Source organism: Triticum urartu, unplaced genomic scaffold (assembly GCF_003073215.2).
Source record: "Triticum urartu cultivar G1812 unplaced genomic scaffold, Tu2.1 TuUngrouped_contig_10091, whole genome shotgun sequence".
In the NCBI taxonomy this organism is placed as follows: domain Eukaryota; kingdom Viridiplantae; phylum Streptophyta; class Magnoliopsida; order Poales; family Poaceae; genus Triticum; species Triticum urartu.
The window spans coordinates 1-11,953 of NW_024110925.1; the positions used below are offsets into that span (position 1 = coordinate 1).

The 11,953-nt window shown below is 41.7% G+C and overlaps 1 long non-coding RNA gene across 1 annotated transcript; it reads right to left on the reverse strand.

The window, feature by feature from the left end:
* Nucleotides 1-8,222: 8,222 nt before the first annotated feature.
* Nucleotides 8,223-10,788, reverse strand: LOC125526434. The gene is made up of 3 exons (XR_007291671.1): nt 10,686-10,788; nt 9,829-10,184; nt 8,223-8,533 (listed from the first exon to the last, which is right to left on the reverse strand). It is a non-coding gene; the product is annotated as an uncharacterized LOC125526434 (long non-coding RNA).
* Between the last annotated feature and the right edge of the window lie 1,165 nt (nt 10,789-11,953).

Consider the following 11,953-nt stretch of genomic DNA (forward strand, 5'->3'; position numbering starts at 1 on the left):
TCGGATGCATGAGACGAACATGTATGCAAATGAAATGCACATGATGACATGATATGCAATGCATGACACGCAAGCAATGACAAGGCACAACAGCAAATAACTGGAGGACACCTGGCACATCGGTCTCAGGGCGTTACACCCTTATACAAGAGTCATGGTGATCATCACCTTTCCTTTTTACACTTTTTCCTTTGGCAAGCTCTATGTGTTGGAGAGATCCGGATATATATTTTTCAAAATGGATTTGAAGAAAATGTTTTTTTTAAACTGCTCTTAAACCATGATGATTTTGCAAAAAAAGTTCTATATTATTTTAATCTTGATGTCAAGAGCTTTCCAATTATATATTACACGCCCTGTTCTGACGAAAAAAAATCGAGGAGGACAAGTTCGACGCCTCAATTTTCATCAGTACAGCCACCTGAAACTGTCAGTTCAAGTTGCGAAACAGAATAATATTCTGTTACGTGAAACAAAATAATATATATACACTTGGATGTATGTTTTCATAAAGTATTATTGTTGACATTACCCTTGAGGTAAAAGGTTGGAGGCAAAACTATAAGCCCCTATCTTTCTGTGTGTCCGATTGAAACTTTGAACCTATAAGTATCGCGTGAGTGTTAGCAATTGTGAAACATTATATGATAGTTGAGTATGTGGACTTGCTGAAAAGATCTTTAATTGACTCTATCCGATGTTATGATAAATTGCAATTGCTTAATGACTGAGATCATAGTTTGTATGTTTTCAATAAAGTTTCTGATTCATACTTTGCTTTGTAAACGAATTGCTACTTTAACATAAGGAATTATATGCAATATATATGTTGCTATTCTAAAGATGATCATGATGCCCCCATGTCCGTATTTTATTTTATCGACACCTCTATCTCTAAACATGTGGACATATTTATCAATGTCGGCTTTCGCTTGAGGACAAGCGAGGTCTAAGCTTGGGGGAGTTGATACGTCCATTTTGCATCATGCTTTTATATTGATATTTATTGCATTATGGGATGTTATTACACATTATATCACAATACTTATGCCTATTCTCTCCTATTTTATAAGGTTTACCTGAAGTGGGAGAATGCCGGCAGCTGGAATTCTGGACTGGAAAAGGAGCAAATATTAGAGACCTATTCTGCACAACTCCAAAAGTCCTGAAACTTCACGGAGCTTATTTTTGGAATATATAAAAAATATTGGGCGAAGAAAATACCAGAGGGGGGCCACCAGCCAGCCACAAGGGTGGAGGGCGCGCCCCCGACCTTGTGGGCCCCCTAGCAGGCCTCTGGGGCCCATCTTTGGCTATATGGTGTGTTTTGCCCTAGAAAAAATCAGAGGGAAGCTTTCGGGATGAAGCGTTGCCGTCTCAAGGCAGAACCTGGGCATTACCAATCTAGGGCTCCGACGAAGTTGTTCGGCCGGGGAAACATCCCCGGGGAGGGGGAAATCATCTCCATCGTCATCACCATCGATCCTCTCATTGAGAGGGGGTCAATATCCATCAACATCTTCACCAGCACCATCTCCTCTCAAACCCTAGTTCATCTCTTGTATTCGATCTTGGTCCCAAAACCTCCGATTGGTACCTGTGGGTTGCTAGTAGTGTTGGTTACTCCTTGTAGTTGATGCTAGTTGGTTTATCCGGTGGAAGATTATATTTTCAGATTCTTAATGATAATTAATACTCCTCTGATCTTGATTATGAATATGCTTTGTGAGTAGTTACATTTGTTACTGAGGACATGGGAGAAGTCGTGTTATAAGTAATCATGTGAATTTGGTATTCGTTCGATATTTTGATGAGATGTATGTTGTCTCGCCTCTAGTGGTGTTATGTGAACGTAGACTACATGAGACTTCACCATTATTTGGGCCTAGGGGAAGGCATTGGGAAGTAATAAGTAGATGATCGGTTGCTAGAGCGACAGAAGCTTAAACCCTAGTTTAGGCGTTGCTTCGTAAGGGGCTGATTTGGATCCATATGTTTCATGATATGGTTAGGTTTACCATAATTCTTCTTTCGTAGTTGCAGATGCTTGCGAGAGGGGTTAATCATAAGTGGGAGGCTTGTCCAAGGAAGGGCAGCACCCAAGCACCGGTCCACCCACATATCAAATTATCAAAGTAACGAACGCGAATCATATGAGCACGATGAAAACTAACTTGACAGTAATTACCACGTGTCCTCGGGAGCGCTTTGCTTTATATAAGAGTTCGTCCAGGCTTGTCCTTTGCTACGAAAAGGATTGGGCCACCTTGCTACACCGTAGTTACTTTATTTACTTGTTACCCGTTACGAATTATCTTATCACAAAACTATCTGTTACCGATAATTTCAATGCTTGCAGAGAATACCTTGCTGAAAACCACTTATCATTTCCTTCTGCTCCTCGTTGGGTTCGACACTCTTACTTATCAAAAGGACTATTATAGATCCCCTATACTTGTGGGCCATCACACACGCGTAGATCGAGCGACCCAGTCACACCGACAACTGTGTTCGTCAACGGAGGGGAGCCATCGGAGGAGGAAGGCGGCGGAAGAACTCTCCTGGCGGCGTGGCTAGGTTTCTTGTCACATGTGCCCGAGAGAAAAATGACTCGCCTTGTGTCCTGTGTGTCTCACAGCAGTGCAACTACATTTCTAGTCGCCTATATCCGATAGAAAAATGACTCGCTTCGTGTCCTATGTGTCTCACAGTGGTGCAGCTAGGTTTCTAGTTGCATGTGCCCGAGAAAAAATGACTCACCTCATGTCTTGTGCGTCTCATAGTGACGTACGTCTCATGTCTTTTTTAGCCACTCTATCTATTGCGGTTTTCAATGCTAGAGCATGACCCGAGATTGATCCCTAAACCTCGGCCACTGCCTAGCAATGTGATCATTGTCGATCAAAGCCGCAACCATAAGCCCCTCATCATCTGACGAGGAATCGTCTGATGAACAAATGAAATTATTGAAAAAAAATACTCATCCCCACTATCCATTGTATCTTGCGGGAAAAGCCTCAAACACCTTGCGGTCTTGACGGAGATGCGGACGGTGAAGAGTCACCGGAGTGCGAGGCGGCATGCAGCAGGCAAGGCGAAGTGGAGACGAGGACGGCAGGTGACCGTGGAGCGTGAGGCTGGTGGTACTGCAGGAGATGGGCGGTTTCGACGTCCATGGTTTCCTCGTGGACCGGCGACGGCGAGAAGAGGCCATGAATGACAATAATAATTGCCTTAGACGCGGTAAGGTGGGGGAGTGTGTGGTTGCGGGCGGCGGCCTGGGGCAGTGCCAAAGCGACCAGAAATTGGGTGGCGACGGTGAGGGCAGCTAGGGACGGAGAGGTGTCGAGCATGGAGGGGGAGGAGAATAGCCCACGAGGGACCAATGGGCGAACCAGGGGGATACGGAGAGCGTCGCGTGAGCCCGATCTGTGTTCGCGTGGATGCATACCGTGCCAAAATTTGGGCCTGAAATAGGTTGCGGTGGGACAAAAAATGGACGCCCGACTGTTTAGGTCATCGCGTTGGGCCATGATTTTTGTCTGTCTCGACCCAAACAAACACGCGTGAACCAGATAGGGTCATGTGTTGGAGTTACCCATAGTCCATGTCCTTAGTTCAAAGCACCATTGAACATAAACTCTCTCGAATTTAGCTCATCCGTTGAGCTGATCTCACATGTTTGCAACAATGAGGAAAAAACCGGGTTGTCGCATTTATCAGTTGGAGCTATGAGACATAAAAGCAACTTGTAATGTTCTAAAGTATCATGCAAATTACAAACTTCTACACCAAGTGAGCTTGCCAAAACATGCTTTGGGATGAAAGAATATAGAATAACTAAACCAGTAAACGCATACTTTATCTGCCCCAAAATAAGTGTCGCTAATTTAGTACATGTACGTGACACAGCTCAAGAGAGATCACTCGCACATGATAACGCCCAACTGACACATAGGTTGGGCATCTCTTCACAGTGTTTCGGGAGGCCCTGGAGGCCCTGGAAGCATCCTAGTGATCCCCCGGGGGGTCCAGTGACATGCCCATGACATGTCACCATGGTAACATGTCGTTGGATCAGAAACCAACAACCTAGAGATCTGCTACTGTAGCAGAAAACACTATAGAAGTGCACTGTTGGCATGTACTGTTCTTTGGTCCCTGTAGACAAATACTATAGCATGTGTACTGTTCATATTAATCCATCCGTTGATTCTTGATCTAATAGTGCAGAGAGGGGTGAATGCTACTGTTACTATCCATTGGTAACATGCTCTAGGCATGTAACATGATCTCAATATTGTCCCTAGAGTGTCCATGATATAGAAACTTGGTAATGCCCGCTCACCTGATCGTCCTCTTTGATCCTACCAATAAGAATGGCCAACATATCTGCCACTACGTTGAACAATATAGGAGACATCGGGTCCCCTTGTCTTAGGCCCTTTTGCATCTGGAAAAGTGACATGTCTTATCAATTACCTTGATCCAACGCTGCCTTTTTGGATGAAGAATTCGACCCGCTTCCTACAGGAATCATCGAAACCCTCCATACGTAAGGTCTATTGTAGGTGAAGGAAATATGCCCTAGATGCAATAATAAAATTGTTATTTATATCTCCTTATATCATGATAAATGCTTATTATTCGTGCTAGAATTGTATCAACCGGAAACTTAGTAAATGTGTGAATACATAGACAAATAGAGTGCCCCTAGTATGCCTCTAGTTGACTAGCTCGTTAGTCAAAGATGGTTAAGTTTCCTAACCATAGACATGTATTGTCATTTGATGAACGGGATCACATCATTAGAGAATGATGTGATGGACAAGACCCATCCGTTAGCTTAGCATAATGATCGTTTAGTTTTATTGCTATTGCTTTCATCATGACTTATACATGTTCCTCTGACTATGAGATTATGCAACTCCCGAATACCGGAGGAACACCTTGTGTGCTATCAAACGTCACAACGTAATTGTGTGATTAGAAAGATGCTCTACAGCTGTCTCTGATGGTGTTTGTTGAGTTGGCATAGATCAAGAATAGGATTTGTCACTCCGTATATCGGAGAGGTATCTTTGGGCCCTCTCGGTAATGCACATCACTATGAGACTTGCAAGCAATGTGACTAATGAGTTAGTTGCGGGATGTTGCATTACGGAACGAGTAAAGAGACTTGCCGGTGACGAGATTGAACTAGGTATGATGGTACCAATGATCGAATCTCGGGCAAGTAACATACCGATGACAAAGGGAATGACTTATGTTGTTATGCAGTTTGACCGATAAAGATCTTCGTAGAATATGTCGGAGCCAATATGAGCATCCAGGTTTTGCTATTGGTTATTGACTGGAGATTTGTCTCGGTCATGTAGCGCCCAAGATGCGATTCTATCCCAATCACATGATGAATTCATGATCGGGGCATAATCGCATTTCGAGCGCATAGCAAGGTGGATATCATTACAACATACCATGTATTGAATAGATGAGAATACAAGATAATGGCTTAGTCTTGCCACAAGTTACAACATCAATACAACAGTTCATCAATACATAGCAATAATCATACAGAATAGTAGGATCCGACTACGGATGAAATCAAACGAAAAAGAAGAACGACATCCACCCTGCTAATCCCAGGCTCCCCGACCTGGAACCTATCCCTCGATCGAAGAAAAAGAACTCCAAAAGCAAGCAAGCATCGCTCTCATGTCATGATTATTGCATTACCTGTACCTGCAGTTGTTGTTGTAGTAAACTGTGAGCCACGAGGACTCAGCAATCCCATTACCATGGGTATCAAGACTAGCGAAGCTTAATGGGTATGGAATGGATAAGTGGCGAGGTTGCAGCAAGCGACTAAGCATTGTATGGTGGCTAACTTACGAGTAAAAGAATAAGATGAGAAACTACACAACGGTCGCAAACTAGTAGTGATCAAGAAGTGATCCTGAGCTACTTACGTTCAAACATAACCCAACCGTTTTCTCTTCTTGAACGCACCCGAAAAGAGACAGTCATGGTTACGCACACGGTTGGTGTATTTTAGTTGACTTTAGTTCAAGTCCACTACAACCATATATTAAAAAATTCCCATCTGCCACATAACCGCGGGCACGGCTCTCGAAAGTTTAAACCCTGCAGGGGTGTCCCAACTTATCCCATGACAAGCTCACGATCCGCGGAGACAATCCTGCATCTCGGGACATCCGATCAGACTCGTGATCCCGGTGCACAAGACATTTCGACAATGGTAAAACAAAACCAGCAAGACCTCCTGATGCACCGACCTAGCCTGATAGGAGTCGCACGTATCTCGTTCTCAGGGTACACCGGATGGGCCAGGCGTGGGGTTGGCTGAGACCCTGGTTGCCCAGGGGGCATCGGACATTGCCAGGTTTGGACCAACACTCGTGAGAAGCATTGGCCCGGGGGGTTGATTAAGAGACCTCGGGGGCCGGCAGGTCCCTATGCAATTTTTAGTTGTTATTAGGAAAATGGTAAAACCAATGTTGGGTCTTGCTAGAAGAGTTTTATTCAAAGTGAACTGTCAAGAGGGGCCCATAAACCCTCATCGTGTTAGGGACGCAAAATCAAGGAACATAACACCGGTATGACAGAAACTAAGGCAACAAGAGTGGAACAAAACACCGGGCAAAAGGCCAAGCCTTCCACCCTTTACCAAGTATATAGATGCATTAATTAAATAAGAGATATTGTGATACCCCAAGATATCCATGATATCGATGTCCCAACATGGAACAACCTGCAACTGCACCTGCAACTAGAAATGCTATAAGAGGGGCTGAGCAAAGCGGTAACATAGCCAAACAACGGTTTGCTGGGATGATGTAAAATGTTAGAGGTTGTTCCATGACATATTGGGAGGCTTGATAAACAAGTGGTGGGTAGCGCGACATAGCGATAGCATCGAGACAACTAGCATAGCAAAGATAGTAGTGATATCCAAGGTGACGGTCATCTTGCCTAACATCCTGTTAGGAAGAAGACTGAATCCATGAAGAAGACGAACGAACATAGTCGAACGAATCCTCACAATCGCAATGTAACCGGAACTATCAAGGTGAAGCGCAACCAGAAAGAAGCAAACGACATGGTAAAAAACCATCATATAAACATGGCATGATGCGCAACCAAGTATGATGCATGTCCAGTTTAATGATTCATAGCATGGTAAAGTGCAACAAACAATACTACAAATTAAGTGGAGCTCAATATGCAATGAGTTGCATATTGACGAAACACCACATTCAATTACTTAGTTCACTCCTGTTTATTTACCCAATAATATTAAATGTTGGTTAACATGGAAAGAGGCGAAGCATAATAAAACTACCTACCTAGGCAAGTTTAAATGAGGCCGGAAACAACAAACAACAATTCCGTAAAATCCTCATATGCATATTGCAAATTTGGTACTGTTCTGCATAAAACCATATTTTAGAGTTGTTAAATAGCAAAAGTAAGTGCACCATGTTAAGCTATGCATTTTTCTACCCCATTTACATAGAAATTTTATTTAACTAGTAAGCATGTACGTGTAACACACGTCTCGACTATGAAACATAAATATTTCTATCATAATTCAAATTTAAATAGATGCAAAGTGCGTAGAATTCATAATTCCGAGTCATAAAGACGTGTTGATTGTTTCATGAAGCAATGTGCCCCTTATCCAAATAGGGCGATCGCAGTCAGCGATCGGAATGTGCACGTCGTTGGATTTACCTGACTACCCTTGCTTCGGTACTCCACAACACCACTTGTTGTGCCACTCCACATGTTGTCACCAGTCCTAATTCCTACACTCACATAATCACTTGTTATTCAGGGCATAAAGTTGTCATTGTATCCACAATTGAATTAAATTTGAGGTATAATATTTCCATTCAAGAAAATACATCTTCAATCTTATTGTCAATGGGCACCGAAAATGTTAACACTGTTGTACCCTGCAGTACATAGCTTCATGTAGCAAGACGTAAAATGTTGACATTGTTCTCGATGGATTTGCTAATAAAATTTAACATTCAAGTAGGTATAAGCGTGTAAGCCACGTGGAACCATTCTTTGAGGCAATCAACATTGCTTCAAAGCAAAAGAAATTGACAAATGAAAGAACACATCAATGTAGAACCATGATAGGTTATCTCTGCATAATAATACTGAAAAACTTCATAAACACGTAAGAAAAAAGTACAGTCATGAACCATGGTGCATATATATAGCAATGTCTGAATTAAGATGATGAGCATTACAACAGGGGGAGATCATTGACCTTAAATCTCTTACATATGAACATGTCTTCTCTAAATGTAGGCCATGGTTGAGAAGCAAGCCGGATCTGGATATTCAGTAACTAAAGCCAGAAACTTATCCACCTCTTCATATTTAAACAACATATTTCTTCTAAATGTAGGCCATGGCTGAGAAGCAAGCCGGATCTGGATATTCAGTAACTAAACCCAGAAACTTATCCACCTCTTCATATTTAAACAACATATTCCTATAAGATTATATGAAAGAAATTGATGAGAACAATAGTGCATTTCCTCTTACTGCAAATCAACACCCAACCAATATACAACAGCACATGCACATATAAGAGATCCAAATCTTGATGATAGGTTCATGCATAAAGCAAGAAAATTTGCAGAATATAGGAGAATCTTATCAAGTGATCCTAATTCCATGTGAAGTTGCCTAGGAAAAACATCAGCAAAGGATCAAGGTATACAACAAACAACAATAATATATATAGTGCTTGACGGTAAAAATAATAAATGAATCCTAGTGGGTACAAGTATTTTGAATAATGAAGAATATTAAGAACTAACCATACACATGGTATGAAAGAAATTGATGAGAACAATAGTACATTTCCTCTTACTACAAATCAACACCAACAAATCTACAGCAGCAAAGGCACATATAAGAGATCCAAATCTTGATGGTAGGTTCATGCATAAAGCAAGAAAATTTGAGAATATACCAGAATCTTATTAACTGATCCTAATTCCATGTGAAGTTGCCTAGGAAAAATATCAGCAAAGGATCAAGGTGGACAACAAACAACAGTAATATATACTGCTTGAAGGTAAATAATAAAAAATGAAATCCTAGTGGGTACACATGTTTGGAATAATGAAGAAAATTAAGAACTAACCATATAAGAAATGTACATCGACACCATAGTAATCATATTCGTAACACAGGGAAGAACTACCCTCCTAAAAACATGAAAGCACTGTGGTGTATCATACGACGAAAGCCGTTTAGGTTTAACTCAAAATACAGTACACATGGTAGAAACTGCTTAAGTTTATAGCTTCAGTAAAAAATAGTTATTTTGGATCCCATGGAAACATCACACAGTTATCCTGAAAACGGCGGATACAGAATTGAAACCGATAGATAAAGGAAACAAAATCAATATTTATCAAAAAAAACACCTGGACAACTGGACTGGTTGAGAGTAGAGGCTTGAGAAGCTAGAACATAGGAGTATTTTGCAGAGGAGTGGAAGAAAGTAATACTCAAAAATCAAAATATTGAGGCCAAATCAAGCTGCATCTTAGCAATGCAGCGGCAGTTGTTTTGTGGACATTGTCCTGTTTGTGCATAATTATTGTCTATCAATCTAGGTGATATAGTCATTTCGTCAATTGCTCTAAGGATGGAGCTGACAGTAATACTATCAATTAGAAGCACAAATTAAAATACCATTATCCCCAGGATTACTCTTACTCTTTGTTCCCCTGTAAGTGGAATAGGGGGAGTAAAATAACAGCAAAACTTTACCAGGATAACGAAGGCGAGGGTCTTCCTGGACCTTATCTTGGACACGCCGGGGACATCGTACCCTCAGAGCGCGTGGGGGCAGGGCAGCGCACTGAATCTTGCTTATCTCCGTGTACGTCTTGGTTATCTACGACATCGGCAGCTCGTTGAACCGCGTGGATGCACCGCAGCTCTTGCGCTTACCCGTACGTCAGTGGCGGAGGACTCCGAGTGGGGAGGGGACTTGGTTACGGAAGGGGCTCTACAGGATCGATCCAGGGAACTTTTTCCTCTTCAACTTGAAAGGAAGCGAAATGTCCTCCGAGGGCGCCAAAGGGATCATAGGGATGAACACTCTCTTTCCAACATGTTGTCCACTAATGAAACCATGAAGTATGTTAGAAGATAAGGCCGAAATATGCTACAATCAACAACACTTGGAATGAACTGGCCATATGTTATTTTACTAAATCATGTAATTGAAGAAAACAAACTGCTTTAGAACACAAGTTATAAAGAACTGAAAAATTGATGATCATAAATTTAGCTGCATGTTCCTACTCCATTTTGTAGAAGTATACATATTTATGAAATCACACTGGTCGACTATGCTGGTTTGTAGATTACATACCTGCTTTGTTTGGTGGCAACACAAAAACTTAACAAGTCTATTTCTGATGTCAATTTTAGTTCCATGCCCTCAACAACATTTTCTAGGAAAATCACAACAACTTAAAAGCCTAGGTGTCTATGCACCACACTGAGACCAACAAGATTATCAGCTAGAACAAAGAAAGATATTTTTAAACACTAACAACATGAACAAAGATCATCCAGATCAAAAGGGAAGAACTGAGAGGGGGCGAGAAGAGGCTCACCACCAAGTTACGTCACTGGCAGAGGCAGCGAGGATAGCGGGAACAACTTGTCAGTGAAGCATGCTTCTCCTCCGCGCGCACGAGCCTCCGCGCACACAAGCTGCAGGCCAGCCTCCACCTCTGAAATTGTATAACTCCCAAGAATCAAAACACTAACGTAGAAGAAAAATAATACTTCAGAAGCAGAATAATCTTAATGATAGCCACAACCATGTATTCATAGGACACACAGTATTGTGTAAATATCAACAACTTGTGCACGAAACTTAACAAAATGCACCCATGATAATACATAAAACAATATCTTATCTAGAAACAATATTGTAGTTAAAATTGAATGGCAAACATGAAAAATATAGTCATGTCAACCAGATGCACACATGGACAATTACCAGTGTAGTTACTTGTGAGGGAAGAGGAATTTGAGTCACTTTTGCAGCTCGTATTTTGGTATTCTACTCCTTGACTCTATAGGTTGTTTGCGCTTGGAATAGTAAGAAGAAAAAGAGATAATTTAGCACTTCAGCCACATACAATGGGAGGCTTGAATTTCAGAATTTAACACCATTATAACATTACGTAGTATGTACAACAACATTAGCAACAACAACTACATAAATCAGTACAAAGGCCGTTGGATGTCTACAGAAAACTTAGAATATAAGACAGAAGAAAGCAGTCTAACCATATGAGTATTATACAGCTGAATACATTTCAGTTTGTCTAATTCACATCTAGATGTTTTTAAGGTTGTCACATCTAAGCTCCCACAAGTATATAATGTAGCAACAAGAAACAAAAAAAATTAGGACAAAAAATAGATCACAAACAGAGTGGACATCAGCTTAGATGTGACATAACTATGTCACATCTAGATGTGTCCTAGACAGACCCAGCTCTTCTGGAAAAAGAGAAGTGCTACCAACTTACTTTCTCCTAACATTTCATTTGATAATGGAGCTGGATTTGGCCGAAGCACACAGCCACGCCTTACTTTACCAGTTACAGCTAATGAAAATCATGGTCATTCAGGAAAAAGAAACACAGTGGTCATAGTCGCCTGAGTTTCAGCATCGATAAGAAACATCATGGGAAAATACTATAGGGATTGAACTGAAGAGAGAAGACATGGTCGCTACTTACCAATGGATGGAGCAGAACATTGCCGCGGAGATAGGGCGGAGGACGGAGCTGGTAGCAGGAAGGACGATGACGGCACGGAGGGGACCGGTCGCGATCTCGAACCGGCAGGGAACTGGCGGCGGAGG